The 18,078-nt window shown below is 44.5% G+C and overlaps 1 long non-coding RNA gene across 1 annotated transcript; it reads right to left on the bottom strand.

Moving 5' to 3' along the window:
• Positions 1 to 5,360: 5,360 nt before the first annotated feature.
• On the bottom strand, positions 5,361 to 11,677 carry LOC140685490 (uncharacterized). Its single transcript, XR_012058734.1, has 3 exons — positions 11,179 to 11,677; positions 10,732 to 10,817; positions 5,361 to 5,520 (listed from the first exon to the last, which is right to left on the bottom strand). It is a non-coding gene; the product is annotated as an uncharacterized lncRNA (long non-coding RNA).
• Between the last annotated feature and the right edge of the window lie 6,401 nt (positions 11,678 to 18,078).

Here is an 18,078-nt window from a genome sequence, read left to right as displayed (position 1 = left end):
TCTCTGAGACTCTCTCAGGCTGCAGCCAAGGTGTTGGCCAGGGCTGTAGCCATCTAAAGGCTCCACTGGGGGGTGATCTGCTTCTAAGTTCACTCACCTGGTGGTTAGCAGGATTCAGTTCCTTGTAGACTGTTGACTGCAGGCTGCTCTCAGTTCCTTGCCAAGTGGGTCTCTCCACTGGGCAGTCCATAACGTGGTGGCTAGCTTTAGCAGGGCAAGCAAGGGAGAAGAGCCAGAGAAAGTGAATGCTAGCAAGATGGAAGCCAGAGTCTTTTTATAACCTTATCTCAGAAGTGACGTCCACTCACCTTTGCTATTTTCTAGTCATTCAAAGCTAGCCACTCGGTCCAGGCTAAATGCAAAGGAGGAAATTGCATAAAGACATAGACACTGGGAAGCGAAGACCATTGGGGACCATCGCAGGAATCAGCTTACCACACCTGGTGGACCATTATATTCCAAACATTGTGAAACCAAAACAAAATTGAGAAATGACTCGATGCTAAGGGTAAGAGAGCTATTGTCATCTCCCACTTCAAATTTCAACTTTTGATGTTCAGTGGGCTAACCTCATTGTTTCCACTGGTTGAACTACTAATCCATCTCAACTCATACCAATAGATTCACATTTACAAAGTGTATCTATACCTATGTACGTGTTGTGTTTCCCTGGAAGAGCTGGTTGGGTGGGAGTGAGGAGGTGGGATGTCTCTGTTTAAAAACAAAAAGTATGAAATTGTCTGGAATGCTGTATGCACCATGGGAAATGAGGGAATTGGACTTTTAAATTATACTGGAGTTTCCTTCCTGGCCAAAACCTTGTTTTTCTCATTGGTAAAATGGTCACATGAATTCTCTGACTACCTTACAGGTGTGTTGGCAGAATTAAACAACTAATAATAGATGTGAATGTGGTTTTTTTCTATCATAAAATGTTATTTTGTAATATGCATTTTAAATTGAGGGTTTTAAAAAAAATTACAAAATGCTATTCAACCTAGAGGTTTTCAGTGCTGACCCAGTGCAAATCTATCAAACTTTTAGGTCCTCTGAGTTGTCTTGAGGGAAGAGGGAGGGCAGTTGAGAAAAGCTCCCAGAGGGAAGAGGAGAGAGCATCCAATAGGCTGCAGTGATTGGTTGATGCCTCCTGGTGGGTGGGGCTGCAGACTGAAGTAAGGACCAATTTCCGTGAAAGGCTTTGAAAATGACCACGACCCAAGGACTGTACCTTTAGAGCCTGAGTGACAGAAGTGACTCAGACCTGGGGAAAAGGATGTTTCCCTCAGGTAATTTGGCTAAAAATAATTTGATCATAAGCAACTAAATTCAAAACAAAATGGCAGTGATGAAAATCAACAACTTGTCTTAGGATGAGTATTTGGGTAACTTTTTTGAAAAAAATGACTATTTCTCAAATGCTGTATTTTTCCTGTGTTGATAATTAGGGTTCATCTTCAGCCAGTTTTATGCCTATTTACACAAACATCAATTATTTTTGCTTTTTTTGAAAAGAATTTATTAGTAGATGAATACATTTCTGTCTTCCCTGATTTTCTTCCTTCCACTACATTTTCTGCCAATGAAATTATTGTTCTCTGTGGAGCTCATACTAGTGAAGATGTGGCAGCAATCTAAAGGTTGTTTCCAACTCTGCAATATTACAAACAGTCCAGGCAGGAATATTTGGCTGAAATAATTTTGAAATTAAAAATTATAAAAGTAGAACAAATTCTCAAGGAACATAAATATCAACTGGGGATATTTCACTTGGATCATGTTATCATTTCAACCGAATTATTGTCTTGTTTTCCTCCGAAACACATGACAAGTGCTGGCATCTTGAGGGAGGAGTCCCAGGATGCAGGGCTTTGGGCAAAGAATCAACATCTTCACCAAGGATGGTGGAGTTGTCCTCCTTGGGTGACCGACTGGGTAGCAGACACACACCAGCATGGAGGGCATAGAGGAGAGCTTTGAAAAGATGTTTTGTAAATATGGATAAGATGTTCCCAGAAGACCCAGCAATTATTTATCAGGGCTTCAGGGGAAGTTGGATGTTTTACTGTAGGCAGGTAAGTTCAAAATGACTGTGAACCTTTATTTTTTTTTAAACATTTTTTATTGATTTATAATCATTTTACAATGTGTCAAATTCCAGTGTTCAGCACAATTTTTCAGTCATTCATGGACATATACATATTCATTGTCACATTTTTTTCTCTGTGAGTTATCATAACATTTTGTGTATATTTCCCTGTGCTATACAGTGTAATCTTGTTTATCTATTCTACAATTTTAAAATCCCAGTCTATCCCTTCCCACCCTCCACCCCCCTGGTAACCACAAGTCTGTATTCTCTGTCCATGAGTCTATTTCTGTCCTGTATTTATGCTTTGTTTTTGTTTGTTTGTTTGTTTGTTTGTTTGTTTTTGTTTTTTAGATTCTACATATGAGGTTCACTGTGAACCTTTAAATGACACTGTTATCAGCCTTTCTTGTGAGGTTTAGGGAGGTGCCGATTATACAGCCATCAGACATCATTATTATACTTTTGCTACGAGGCTCCCATTCATGTAAGATAATGATGGTCAGGGATGGATACAAAGATGGTCCAATGAACCTAAAACTGCCCTAAAAAATTAAGTCTGTATAAAAAAAGATGACCCACTAGGGTATGGGAAAATATTTGAACTTCTGTTTTTATATATTATCATATATAAAAAGATAAATGAGATGAAATATACTCATGAAATATCATCTGTGATATAAGAATTAATCCTGGCTTTCTCGTTCAGTCTATATGTCCAGTGGCCCAGGTCACCAATGGCAGGTGAAGAGGGAAGTCAGTTACCTACCTGAGTTCCATGAACTGTGAGGTGTTGCAGTTAAGACGTGCTGTAAAGTGACTGCACCATGTAATTTTAATGAAACTAATATCCCCCCAGCTATGCAAGTGGTTTTTTTTAAAGTTTCTATAAATTAAATGAAGATAACATTCCATACAATTCTAATAGGGAGAGAGCAAGTTATCATTAAGAAAAATGCAGAGCTTCTCCTTCCAGTACAAACTTTTATTAGGCATAAATGTAAATGTTTCCTTCAGTGTAAAGGTGACATTACAACAATGAAAGAAAGGGCCACCTGCTTCTCGAAAGGAACTCTGGCTGCAGAGAGAACACTGTAGAAACAAATGTCTAGAAAGGTTTCCATTGTTTTACTGTTTTAGTGCCAGAAGCAATGTGTTTTGCCTTAAAAACTCATAACTTACACATTTAGGAAACCTGGAAACTTTTTTTCTGCCATGCTGAAAAATCTTCCCCCCCAAAATAAGTTTCAGTAGTTTTTAAACCCATTTGTTAAACATGTTAAGATGTAACAAGTTCTGATTTGTTGAAAGAACATCTGATTGACATCAAGGAAGGTGGAAAATTACTAGCCACGTTTCAGCTAAAACTTCACATAATTATTGGAGGGGATGGATAAAAGCATGATTTAGTAGAAGCAGCTTGAGATACACTTCCTCCACCTGGACTGCTCATAATTTGGGGTATCCTTGCCAGCTATGACAGGTTTAAACCAGGTATGTAAATAAATCCGATTTGTATCCTGAATGTCAAATCCTTGTATCACAGGGTAGTAAACTGAGATTTTAAAAATTATAAAGAATACTTATACTTTTTATTCGTGCTAAAATATGACTTTTAACATAAGAAAATGCATCATTATGAATAAATATACCAATATTGAAGAGGATGCTAAAGTATTTTATTTTGTAGGAGTGCAAAATGATAAAGCTTTAGTACCGTATATTTAAGACAACAGTGACATTCAATAAGTCTGTAATGAAAACACTAGAAAAAGAAGAAGAGAACTATGACCTCTTCAAAACAGCTTATATTTATGTTAATAAAAGTAGCTTCTACTGTCCTTGCCCTGGGCCTTCATGGCCAGACAGACCGCTAGAGTGAGAGGGGTTTAGACTCCGGGACCGACCCGGGGGAGGTGCAGGAGGCCTCGGACCACAGCCATCATCGCCCTGTAAGGGGTCGTGCTTAGGCTACAGAGGAGAAATTCATTCCAAAGTGGATTTAGACTCTTCAAGGTTCAGCAGAGGAGAGGGTCGTCAGTCCTCAGCGGTCGTTTTGAGGTGGGAAGTTAGAAGAGGACACCTACAAGACTGTGTGTGTGTGCTCTTCTAGACTAAATTTGACAAGAAAACGTATGCACTCGGCATCTGACCCAAGTGCACTTAACAAGCTGTTCCACCCAATGGCCAGCCCCCCTACCCTCTAGTCCAGGCCCACATCATGGCGCCCCTGCATTCCTGCAGTGCTTTGCTCCTGGTTTCTCTGACGGTACCTGCTCCAGACACTTCCTGTCCTGCCCCCAAAGCCTGAGAGCATCTATTCATCCGTCCATTCTGGGGCCCAGAAGGATCTTCCCTAAACACTATGCTCTTACTCTGCATGTAGAGCAGTCAACAGATAGGACTGCCAAGGCCTGCTTCCCGTGACTCCATCCTCTCTCCCGGTGTCATTTATTCTGACTTCTCAGTGACAACCCAGTCATCAAATCAGACCGTCCACTTCAACATTCCAGAGACACATGGTCCTCGCGTCTCTTCTTTTCAGGAGGTGGTTCCCTTGCAAAACAAACAAAACCCACCATTTCTTCTCTTCCTGTCCGACTCTGGCAATAAGCCCACTTCAGATTCCGTTCCTCTGTGAACCCCTCCCCTGTCCATTCAGGCCTTCGTGGACCATTGTCTCCTCTGCATTTCTATAAGGATTAACATACCTAAAATGTAACCCAGGATTCTCCTAAACTGTTTGCTGTTATTTCCCTGTATTAGTCCCATATATCCAATGTTGAGGATAAGTAATCCAATTTTCAGTTTTATTTTTTTATTCTTCCTAGCATCCGTGCGTAGTAGTTGATCAACAAGTCCTGTTGGTTCATTGATTTCTCTGGTCCAGTATAATTTCCTTTCTCTCTCTCTCTATTTATCTTGTTGACTCACTTCCCTTATCTGACACATTCTTAAGATATTTGAAATAGCATGCTTTCAGCAAAGGTTAAAGGCCACACTTCCATTCCATCCAGACTTCTCTATGTCTGACAGTAACTCCTTCCGCAGGCAGAGAGAGCTCTGATCATATGAATGAGACCATTGTTTGTTTATAAATAAATAAATAGAAACATTTTCAAATACTCTCCGGGAGCTTTATTATTCTGGAAAGAATTCATCTAAAACATAAGCAATAACCACGATATAAACCCTAAAGCAAACATGAATTTTTATTAAACGACTCTTAGAAATAATAGCCTTCAGATTTCAAATTCTGATGTGGTCGCCAAAGTATGTATGTGTGTCTCACGCTGCTAATTAACAGTTGAAATCTTCTGATCACATTTTCATTTAAAAAGTTAATTTACAAAATTAAGATCTTGTGGAGTCACCTGAGGGACTGGCTCAAGAAGACGGGACTGAGTTGGCCTCTCTGCTGGGAAATGCAAGACCTAGAAAACTCAAACGAATGTGGGGAATAAAAAACACAGTTACTAATGGATTAATCAAATCAGAATCTGTTTAAGTAACTCACTTTGTTAATCATTTTAAACAGACACGAAAATCACGTATCTACTGAATTTTTCTCTCACTCGGTGGGCATCTCTGTTTACTTGTTTGCTAGTTACAGCGCGTCTACAGCCAAAATGAGCAGAACGGGGCTCACGCACAACACAGGAAAACAAAGTCCGCGTTTGAACACAAGCACGATTGCACTTTTTGCCTTTGCTACTTTCCTTGACTTTTATTTTCATTCTGTGCAGAGCAACTTCTTAATTAACATTCTAGATGAGAACGTCAAACACAGGGAGATGACAGACTGCTACTATTCTTGGTCTTGCTGACACGTTCCTCGTGGCAGAATGACAGCCACAGCTGCAAGTCATTGCAGGGAATCTGCCTGAAATTAGTATTAAGGTTGGGTCAGAAAAGCTCCAGTTTTTTCAAAGCAGTTTCATCGTGCGGTACCTCACCAAAAGCCTCCTGAGGAGTGGGTTGGGTTGGTGTGTGAGTCCCTTTTGAGAACGCAATGGGAAGACCATGAACCAAACTGTACATTTCTCAGCAAACGTTTGTTGAGCCTCTGTATTCATGACGTTGTGAAGAATACAAAGAAGTACAGACTGCAGTCTCTGCAGGGGAGTGTACAGCTCAAGTGGCAGAGCGCATGCTCGGCATGTAGGAGGTCCTGGGTTCGATCCCCAGGACCTCCTCCAAAAATAAATAGACTTAGTTACCTTTCCTCTGTAAAAATAAATTAAATAAAATATTTTTTAAAAAGCAAAGCAAAGCAAACTGTCTCTGCCTGCAACTGGTTTGCAATCCTATTGCATCTACGATAGGATGCGTCTCCATGCTACCCAAAATAGCACCACTTGAGCTGTTTCATAAGGAAAAAAAGAAAGAACAATTAGGCAATTATTCATGCCGGGCAGGGCTGGAGGGAGCTGGCATTAAGCACTTGGCCCTTTGCCTGCGTAGACAGTGATGTCAGGTCACGCAGTTGTCGTGACCCTGCGCTTCAAGATCCTGAGTGCGCCTAGGGCTCACTGGATGGTGCCAACCCTTTTCTGTCGACTTAGACGTTCAGGACTGATGGCTACGCAACGGGAGGTGCTGGATGAAAGAGGCGGGCAGGCATGGTTTGTCCTGCACTTCACCCTTCGTGTTGGATTATTTTCTATTGAGAGACACACACATTGGCTTTTATTTTATTCTTCTGTATGTACTTGAACGAAATGCATGAAGTCAGTGAGATTTTCAACAAAAATCTTGTAACCTGCTTTATGCACACATCCAGCTTAGCAACCGTACCTGTTTTTTGTCCCTGAATAAAGTGATCATCACATAATTTTTTGCCACAAGTGAAGAGACTTCTTTTTTTTCTTTTTTCTGTCCATGATTCTCATCTGACTGATTACCAAGATAAAACCCAATGCAATGCTTAGTGAAATTGGGAGTAATCTTTCTACCTTTAAAATTTCTAGACTTTTTGAAATGACCTATCCCTTTCAAAGGCCTTTGCCATGTTTTGAGATGATAGCTGATTCTCTTGTGCTCCCTCAAGCCATCTCTGAGGGTGCTTAGAAAGAAGGTTCTACTGCCCACGAGACATTCCAGGATGTCAGATTGGGCCAGTTGATAATTTTGAGCAACCAGTGGGCACACAGCTGGCTGCCACACTGAGAAGACGTCCATCCAAGTGATCAGAAGTGTTAGACCCAGGGAAGTCATTCATCCCCACCAGCACGGGTTTAACTGTGTATAAACAAGAGATTTCATTTCCCAAAGCCCACACAACCCATCAGGAAAGTGTAGCCTGGTACACATTCTTGTGTACCGGGAAATGGAAGGAGGTGGAAGAGATGGTCCACTTCACCTCAAGCTGCCTCTTAATCCCGCCCTTCCATTCACTCTCCCCCGGTCACTTCCTGGCCTTCTGACTGTATCCCTTCCCTCATCAAATTTTCTTTCCTCTTCCCAGAAAACAAAAGGCAGCAAGATGAGGCTCCACCGGAGGGAGGAGTCATCTCCTCAAACCACAGAAGCACTTTTTGAGCTTGTAGCTTATTCCGGGACTACCTCCTAACTATTTGTAAACTTCAGGCATTAATTCCCATCACCTCCACCACCATAATCCTCAAGACTGCCATTGTCCCTTGTGTGGGCTGGGTCTCAGCTTTCCAGGTGGCTCCCAGTTTGATAACTTCTCCCTGACTTCGTTCCACAGTGAAGAGAGCTTCCCAACACACAGGTGTGGCCGTGACACTCCAGTGTTTAAACCTGGGAAGAGCTCCTGTCGTCTTCAGTTTTGCAAAGTCTGAACTTCTCAGCCCCCCTTTCCGGGTCCTCCATAATCTGACCCTTGCACACTTCTGTAGTCTCATCTTCACCAGTTCCCATCTTTAGCCTTCCTTGCAACCATGCTGAATGTCTCCCATGCTGTCTCTCATGCCTGGGCACTTGTCCATGCTTGTCCTCAGTTCTAGAAGGCTCAACAGCTTAGGATCCCTTACTCTCTGTTCTCTTATCACAGTTCTCCTTTCAGAACAGTCAGCATGCTCACTGTAATCACATGTGCCGAGGTACTGCCCTTCTGGACCAGGGATCAGCAAGCTATGGCCCACAAGCCAAATCTGGACCTCCACCTGTTTTTGAAAAGAAAGTTTCACTGGAACACAGCCTTGCTCATTCATCTCCATGCTGCCCACGGCTCCTTTCACACTACAATGGCAGAGTTGAATAGCTGCAAAGGGGCCATAAAATATTTACTACCTGTCCTGTTACAAAAAAAAAATGTTTGCCAACACTTATTCTCAACCATCAGCTCCAAGACTGCAGACGCTGTGTCTGTCTTGAGTGTCAACGTGTCCTTAGTACCTAACACAGTACCAAGAGGTTAGTGAGTCATCAATAAATATTTGTCAAATGAAGGAAAAGAGTAAATAAAGTGGGTATGTAACCTAGCAAGGGCTCGTATGCCTGCAGCACAGAAAGCCAACATCTGACAGCGGCTGTTTATGGCAGAGTGAGGGTTTATTTGCAGGGCGCCAAGCAAGGGAGTGGGAGACAAGACTCAGATCCACTCCAACTTGGTCTTTGAATTAGGAATTTTTTTTTTAAGGGGAAGAACAAAGAGGCTGGGATTAATCATCATCTTGTGACATTTCTGTGGCATTTCTTCATCATGGTTTCTGGAGTCAGGATGGCTGTGGTTTACGATCCTCTGGCCAGGTGGTCCATGGCTCAGGGATCTGTTAGCTCATCTTACGCTGGAGAAACAACCGGAGTTCGTGCATCAAGGATGATACTTCTATGGCACTGTTAGTACATTAATGGTGTCATCACAACAGCGGTTTTACTCACCTGACTGTGGTCGATGGGTGTTCAGTTAGCACAGGATTGAGGTCAGAGGGGACAAGAAACAGAATAAAGGTTTGGACAGAGGGATTAACAGTAAAGGAACTGGGTTTTTAGGGGGACTCGTTTTCAGGGATGCTCAGGACTTGACAAAAACCACAGGGACTCTTCTCTCACCTTACCCCAGGAAGGACATTAATTAAACAGAGCAGGGAAGGGGAGGGAACGTGGAGGCCCCGGTTCCCGCTGTGGCCTGTGACTGTGTCAGTGTGACTGGAGCCCGAGGGAGGTTTCAGCTTCCTTTCCCCCCAGACCTACTCCTGTCCCCGCCTCTCCCCCGCCCCTTCCTGCAGCCTACTGCCCAGGTCAGCTTCTTGAACCCCGCCTTCAGAGCCTTTCTCTGCTGGGTGCTCGAGTCACTGCAGATACTTAATAAATACGTGTGGCATGAATTGAGAAGTCTACCCTGGCTCCCCTGTGGTCCTCACATCTAGTCCCAGACCCTCCTCACCATCGCCCGCCTGCCCTGTGAAGATTTCCCCATCTACACCAGACCACTTCAAAGCCCTTGGTGTCTACTTCGTGGGGCACCAAGAGGATCTGGTGTCAGAGAATGGAAAATGAGGTTCTGAGCTAGGTAAGGAGTGTATCCATCCATGCCCATTGGCCTCAAACCGAAGAAACAGCTTTGAGTTTGCTTATGGCTTACTCGAGTGATGTTTCAGGGCTGTTGAAAGCATACAGGCACAAGAAAAGGGGAAGGGGAGTCTGTTACTAGAGGGACAGTTTCCTAAGAAAGACTGTAAGTCATGGGAAACCTGCGATACATGGTCTATCACAGAAGACTGAGTGTGAGAGAGAGAATGCATTTTTGATGATACTGTTCAGTGTTGGGGAGGAAATCTGAGAAAGGCCGAGAGAGCCGGCTGGAGGAGTGGGAGCTGGAAGTTGCCCCGGGAGGGGTGAGCTGGTAGATACCCGGGGAACAGCAGTGCAGGCTGGAGTCAATTCCAGTCATTCGAAAAATACTGAGTGCCCACCGTGTGCCTGACATTGAGAGGAAATCAGAACACACCCGTCCTCCCTGAGCGGGAGAGGGGTGGCCATGACCCCCCAGGGAGGGCCCAGCATCACTCGACAGCTGAGGGGCACTCCTGAGATGATGAAGGTTTGTGAGATGCCTGGATTCTTCTTTCAACCTGATTAGAAGAAGAGCTCAGTTGGCAAGACTCTTCTGCAAGCCCGCTGGGGAGCAGGGCACCATGCTTGCTTTGTTTTCCTGGATTGGTTCCAGGAACCCCATGGATACCAGAATCTAGCAGAGTACGGGCAGTCTTCCTTATCCCTGGGTTCCACATCCGCAGATTCAACCAACCTTGGAATCTTGGGACACGGAGGGCCAGACACCCCTGCTTTAGCTGCAGAGAGGTCTGGATACAGAAGACGTGTGAGAGGCACTGCCACCGGCCCTCAGTTCTTTCCCATTCTATTAAGGATTCTTTTATTAATATTTATGGTAATTTAGGTGAGGCCTGGGTGATGCTATATAAGAGAATAAAACTCCTCTGGCAGATGCTAAAAATATTAAAGCATGATAAAACCTAGTGGTGTTTTCATCGGATAGTTTGGATAGGAAAAGTTCAGAGGGAGGATGGACACTCCCACAGTTAGGACGTCCTATAACAACTTTCACAAGCTGACCCTGACTTTGAGGGAATTGAAGGAAAATAATGGAATTCTGAATCTGAGAAGCCCTAATCTGAGAAAAATAGGTCTGGCCCCCGGGAGCCATGCTTTCTTACAGATAATGTTGGAAAATCCAGATGGCCTGATTTTGGACGGCAGCGGGGAACAGATCCCAGTAGCTCAGGTTTTAAGGTAATGAAATCTGTGAAGAGAGACGGGAAAGGAAAGAATTAACTCTAATGGCCCCTCAACCAAAGGCATCTGTGTCAGCGCGGCTGATGAGGGTGATGAGCACAAAATCCCTGTGAGAGGGGTTCGGGAGGAATCCTCTCAGACACGAAGGGGACAGAGCACACGTCCCTGCTGTCGTCCAGCTCCCCGTCAGGGACATTTATCTCTTCTCCAACAGTGATGGGTTCTGCGTGCTACTAATACAGCTTAAGATTCTTCTTCTGGGTTTTTTAAAAAAATAAAACTTATAAATAAAAAATTTTTTTAAAAACCTATTTTTTAAAAAATAATCTTATCTCAGACTGCACCATCATCTGAATACGGGCACTTACAAAGGAAGTGCAGGCTCTCTGGGAGTCCGGGGTGTGGCGCCTGCGCTGTGTGCGTCTCTCTTTTCTGCAGGGCTCTCCCCTCTTCTCTGGCATCAGTCTTGCCTCTCTCCCCGTGAGTAGCACGTCCCTCTTTGTTTTGAGAGACCCTTCAGGTTTGAGTACTGGATTGGTGGCCAGGCCTGGACTTCCTCTTACCCTCTCTGGGGCCCAGTGCCAGGGCTGGCTTCCCAGGGCGTTGGTGGCAAAAGCTGCAGCTGTCAGAGATTTTTCTCAGGCCTCCTCTTTTTCACATTGATGCATCCACCCTGATGGTTAATAGGATTATTTTGTAGGCAGGAAAAGCTGGAGAGGGCTGCTGCAGAGTTCCTGTGTCCTTTCCTGACACCTTCCCTTCAGAGACTGGAAGCTGGGGGAGAAGAGACTTCAGACATGGATTTTAAAATGGCCCGAAGGCTGCTGGGAAGGGATGTGCCTGACCTCTCCGACAGAGACTGAGTGATGCTGCGTTCTAGCTCCCTTGGGTGATGCTCTAGGACCTAAAATAATGGCTTTATCCGATCCTCTCCTTTCGTTCCCAAGGCAACTCGTGACTGCAAACTGCCTTAGGATTTTTTAATGAATAGATCGCTAAGGTCACCGTCTAGGAGGGAAGACAAATTTTCCTGGGGGAGTGAAGGCCAGGGAGGATGCCCAGGACTCTGGTCTCCGGTGAGTTCAGATGAAAGGCTTGACTGATGACGGCCTCCACCAGAACATTGCCTGGTCCCTGAGGCTGTGGCTCTTCATGTTCTGAGTCCTGCTCTGCGTGGCCCTCTGTCCCCGGGATCATCTTCTGACCTGCCGTCCAGAGGAACCCCCCCACCCATGGCTCTCCCACCCCGGCCCTGCCCCCACCGCACCCTCACCACCAGTGACTACCAGTCACCTCCCTGATGTTATCATCTGCAGGAAATCAAAACACCATGTGTGTGAACATAAAATCCTGTCATTTATTTATGCTACAGACTTCAGGAAGGAAAAAAAAAAAAGAAAATCACAGCTCTCTTTTCATTAAAAAAAAAAAAATTGGCACAACTTTCAAGCATCGGTGGCCTTAAATCAGCCTGTTATTAACAGCCAGGAAATGCCTGACCCAAAGGTCCTCGCTGCTATTATAAACTGTGAAAATTATAAAAATGGAAATAAAAAATAAAGTAATTACCTCTTCATGTGTTAAAAAGTTAAGTTGAATGGCCCGTTGCCATGGGGATGACTTCCTGTTTACGGGGCATGTCCTTCCTCACAGTTAAAGACCAGCCACCAGCCAATGGGAAAACAGCATTTCACTTCCCATATTTCCATGAACATTTGTCATAGTAACTCAAAGCAGTCTATAATTTACCAGTCAGTGAAATTTGGTAAATGGTATTTCCAGATGTATTAATGGTTATTAATTTTTATTTATTGTATGAAATTACTACCATGGCCAAAAGCACTACTTTTATATTCTGAGAAGGGGGGGACGTCTATATTTAAGTTTTCCCTTTTAAAAACCTGATGTTACCTTTCTACGGCACCCCAAGGACTCTCACGACAGGAGAGCTTGCCGTCTCCTCACTGCTTTTGAGGACGGCTGTATTGTTTTCAGTAGTAATATTCCTGATAATATTCACATTAACAATAGCAAGAATCAAAGCTGCCGGTCCTGCTCACTAACTATATATCAGTTCTTTGAGCTTTGTTCTTCAAGGAGCCCAGGACTCTAAAATAAACTACTGGGAACATGATAACAGCAACAAAAAATTATTCGAAAACCCAAGAATTCTTTGCCTGAATGTAAAAATAAAACCTAATATAAGATATCGAATGACTCTTAGGAGATAGAACCAGAGATTTGAATAACTGAGTTTTTAATAGAAGAAAGATGTGTTCATTAAAATGTATTTGTTAAGATGGGTTCATTAAAATTTCCAGGCTCCATGGAAATATAAAGTGTGGAGATAAAACGGGAAGGAACTGTATACTTTCTCTTGAACGTTGGGCTGATAGGAAGGCAGCTGGAAGCAGTTTGCCCAGAAGCTTCAAAGTGCTTGTTTTATAGAGCTGGCCCCAAATCACAGTGCAGGGAGCACGCCCCGTGCCGTCTCCTTCTTACTGGCTCTGCCTATGCCCCTGACAAAGCCCAAAGTTTCGTTTCCCCTATTCTGCTTTTCCATCATTCCTCTCCCTGTGTGGCACTCCCACTGGTCCCTCCCCTCCCCGGACCCTCCTTCCTGCTCCTCCCCTGCCACCCATTTGTGCTTTGTGGCTGCCCTTCTGAAACACCTGTGGCTTCGAGACCCACCTTGCCCTGCAGACACACAATAATTGGCCACAGAATGAAACAGAGACAGTTCCTGGCAAGACCTGCCATGTGCTTGAACTTTGTCTCAGATCATTATAGCTTTTTTTTGGGGGGGGGTTTGCATTTTAAAACAAGTCTTAATTAATAGTAGATACAGCTTAAACATTAAAAATTGAAATTGTGGAGTGGAATTTTAAAGGACAATTGCTGTGCGTCCGCCCTGGGCACGTGCCCATTCTGGGGGAGTTATAGTTATCCGGGTACTGATTTAGTTCCACCTGTGAGGACCACACCTTGAAGGCGGCAATCCTGTTTTTATTAACCTTTGTTTCTCTCACAGTTCCTACTACCGGGTCTTGGGCAGAGTGGAATTATGAACTGATGAAATGTATACACAGAATCTAAGATCTAAACAAGATTAAGAAGCAAATTTAACATGCTAACCTTCACTGCATCTTCTCTTTGCATTAAGCCTCCTTAGTGCTTTGTCTTTGTCAAACGCTTGGAGCCCATGTTTTTGTGTCATGGTGGATGTGGAAGGTGAGTGCAGGTGTGCTATCCCTTCAGTCGGTCTGAAAAATTGTCGGAAAACCCCTCCACAGAAGGCAAAAGGAGATTTGTTTTTGTTTTGAAAGGGATGAAACAGAGTTTGGGCAAAAAAGGAACGTATTGCTGCTGAATCACGTTGCACTTAGATTAGTGGCGGGCCGACCTCTGCCAGATGCACTGGAACTTGTACGTGAACAGATGAGGGGCGTCCCCTTTAGAGTTGTAGCATTTGGGGACTGTGCATGTTTGAGGAATGGGTGTTTTTAAAGAGCATCCTCTGACTCTGCGGCTGAAAGATGCATACAGTTCTGTTGTCTGATTTCTCGAATGAGACCAAATCCATTGTTCAAGGCTCATCCTACCTTTCGTATTGGGAAATACATATTTACATCTTTTATCAGTGTGACCAGTTATGGAATACAAGGGTTTTCAGCTTTGGTTGGCAGGCGGAGGAAACTTGATTTCTTCACTTTGGGAGGATTGGAGGGGAGAGGCAGAGGGAGGAAGTGCCCTATGGGATGGCCTTGGAGGTGCCTCTGAAGTCAAAGCCGTGGAGGTCAAGGGCGGAGATGGTGAAGAGGCATGATCACGGGGCACAAGAAAGCCAGGGACCTATTCTGGTAACAGAACCTTGGCCAATGATACCATCAGCCCTTGCCACTTTGAGAGTCTCAGGAATGCCCACATCGCTGCCTCAGAAAGTAGAATTTAGAGTCACCGTTTTAGTCATTGCTTCACATGATGGATTCCTTCCAGTTCTTTCTGCTTTGATTCTTCGCCTTAATATTGGCCAAACTTTGGGGAAGCCTCTGCTGAAACTGCTTACATTATTCATCGTCTTCCACAAGTTACATAAAGAGTATTGAAAAGTAATGATCTCCTGCTTTCCGAAAGAGGAAGACACTGGAAGTTTCCATTGTGTCCTCTGAAAAAAAAGGTGACGCACAACGTGCTTATCTGCCTGACACGTGCTGAGCAGTGGTAGGTGATGTTAACAGAAAGGTCAGATGTGTCTGCCTCTGATGAGGCAGATCACATAAGCCACAGTGTTTCATGAAAGCTCATTTTCCCACCTCTAAATGCCAAATGGTCAAACACTGCAAAAAAAAAAAAATGATAAATGCTTGTGTAAGGTGTGGTTTTGGGGTTTTTTTTTTTTGTTTGTTTGTTTTTTTTGTATCCAGGTTTGACATTAGTCATCTGTACTGATTCACACAGAAACTCTGGGGCAACCATGGGATGCATTTAATATGCTGGGTGTTGGGTTTAATCTGACACTGGGAATTTTTTTATTGGTGCAACTTGGGGCAGGTTCATCAAGCATGAAGGCTTTATATCCGAGGACAGTGAGCTGTGGAGATGTGAAATCAGAAACTGTGTCATAGCTGCATGAATACCCAGGTGATGGGGATGCTTCTCAGAGGTACCCAATGGATGAAGGTGGCACCTGATAGAAGCTGGACCACATCATTAAGGGAAAGTCACCATTGTCATCACCATCATCATTGCCAAACTCTTACCCCAGGCTGGACACATGTAGGGAGGGTATCTGTCAACTGGCTCAAGTTTCCCCCAAGGATTCCCCAATGTGTCCCCCCCACCCCCACCAACTCATTGTCTCTCCTTAGCAAATGGCTCAGCACAGCCTCACTCAATAGAAATATAAGGTGAGCCACAAATATTGGCAATTTTCAGTTTCTTTTATAAATGTCAAATCACTATGCTGTACACCTCAAACTCATATAATGTTGTATGTCAACTCTATTCCAATTTAAAAAACACACATACATTAAGAATTATAAGGGGAAATGGCTATTTACAGAAGACCCTAAGCCCATTCACATCATTTAAAAATAATAAAATAAATAAATTACTTTTAAATAATGAAAATGAAACAAGTGATATTAATTTTAATAATTTATTTTATTTAGCCACATATTTTCAAATATTGTAATTTTGACATATAATCAACATATAAAATTGTGACATTTTACATTGTTTTTCCTTTCATACTGAGCCTTCAGGATCTGGTGTGTGTGTTGCACGTTGAGCACATCTCCAGTTGAATGAGCCACATTTCAAGTGCTCAGGAAGCACACGTGGCTCATTGCTCCATGTTGGACCCTGCAGACACACCTGCTCCACGTGTTGGTCTCATGGGTGATAACACGTTGTCTTTAAGATCTCGACCAGCTTTTTCATCTCTGGGGCTGCTCCTCCAAGGTCTCCTGCGACCGCCTGCCCTTCCAACAACTCCCCTGAGCTGCAGGACAGCTTAGCATCAGCTTTCTGGGCTCCACCTCTAGAGGGCAGCTCCGAAAGGTGTCCCCGTGAGCCCTCTAGTGACCGCTGTCAGAATGCGCAGGACCATGGCAACACAGCTCTTCCAGAACTTTTTGAAAAGATCCCATTCAGGGACCATCACAGAAGCACTGCAAGCGTCATATCTCCAACCAACTCTTTTCAGCCATTGCCTGGAGCAGGACCTGGTCCCATGGACGGGCTCCTTAGAGCCAGGCAGCTGTGCTCCACGGAGACCCCATCAGAGGGATCGCAGTTTGGAGCTAGCTGTTGAAGCCGTCAGCTCTGCTGCTTTGAGAGTCTAAGGAATGCCCACATTGCTGCCCGGGAATTAGAATTAGGAGCCACCGTTTGATTCATTGCCTCACGTGATTCATTTCTTTGGACCACTGGCAGAGGTCAGCTGTCCAGGAGGCTGCTAATTTTCCCTACCCCATTCCCCACTATGCCCTTCAGGAATAACCTGCCCCAAATCCCTTTCACCTCCTTCTCCTAAGGGAACCCCAGTTTGGGCTGGTTCCCCCTCTCTTCTCAGCACTTGTGGGCTTCAAGGAAGCTGCCTAACCCCAGACCAGGAGCAGACCCGGCTGGTCTCAGGACAGCCCCAGCCCCCTTGCCACTGGCTGATGGGAGCTGGCAGGACCAAGCTGATCGGTGCCTGGAGTTCCCTGAACCAAAGGAAGGCGGGTCAGTTAGATACAAGAAGAAGTGTGATGGGAGCTCCTGGGCAAGACGTTGCCTCGCTTCTAAGACTGAGACACCAGAAGAGGCGGCTGCTTTCTCTTCCTCGGGACACTGGTGTGTGGATGTGAAGCCAGAAGCTCCTGCAGCTCTTTCTGTTGCCTCAGGGGCCGCTGGGCACAGATAAAGGAACAGGCTGGGGAGCGGTGGGAAAGGGAGTTGCAGCCACTGGAGGAAAGTGACTCCGAAGCCCGCCTTCCTAAATTTCCAGTTGCACATTTGATAAATTTCCTGTTGTTGAAGCAGTCAGGCCAGGCTGCCTGTGCCTTGTAGTGGGAGTCTCCCTGCCTGGAACAGGCAGCAGCGCAGATTAGATTATAGAACCTTCCCCGCGTAATTTACAGCTGCCAAGAGCAAGGGAGCAAATAAAACTTGGAATTATTTGTGCACGCGCGTGCACACACGCGCACACACACACACACCCAGGCTAACGTCCTATACCCCTAACGTTAGAATGGATGCGTTGAGTATATGCGGCAAGCTAAGGTAAATTAAGTGGACTATCTGCTTACTTCTTCTAGGATGGGGGCACAGATTCAATCTGATATTTAATTAGAACCATTCCAAAAAATTAGAGCTCCCAGCTACTCTACAGGCGGAGATTTCTATTAGAAATTGTCGAATCACTACGTTGTAGGTCTGAAACTAATGTAATATTGTAAATCAACTCGACTTCCATAGAAATGAATCATAGAATAAACAAAAGTTATGTTTATACTAATAAAAAAAAAAGAAAAAGAGGTTGGGAAAAGTAGCGACATTGAAATAGTAAATCCTGGGGGCTTTTTCATCATCAGAAGGGCTGTCTCTAGTCCCTGGGTGTAGAAAACATGTGAGTGTGTCTCATTTTCTTCGGCAGATGACCACCTCAGGCGGGCCCAGCAGGAAGATGGGGGGCAAACCCACACGTTCCTCCCTGCGGTGGGCCAGGCAGCCTCACCCTCACCCGGGGTCACAGGCTCTACCCGTCCTGCCCTGGAAGCTGC

The sequence above is a fragment of the Vicugna pacos genome, chromosome 14, assembly GCF_048564905.1.
Source record: "Vicugna pacos chromosome 14, VicPac4, whole genome shotgun sequence".
In the NCBI taxonomy this organism is placed as follows: domain Eukaryota; kingdom Metazoa; phylum Chordata; class Mammalia; order Artiodactyla; family Camelidae; genus Vicugna; species Vicugna pacos.
The sequence above is the reverse complement of the archived record's forward strand: the minus strand, read 5'-3'. Positions and strand labels throughout refer to the sequence as shown.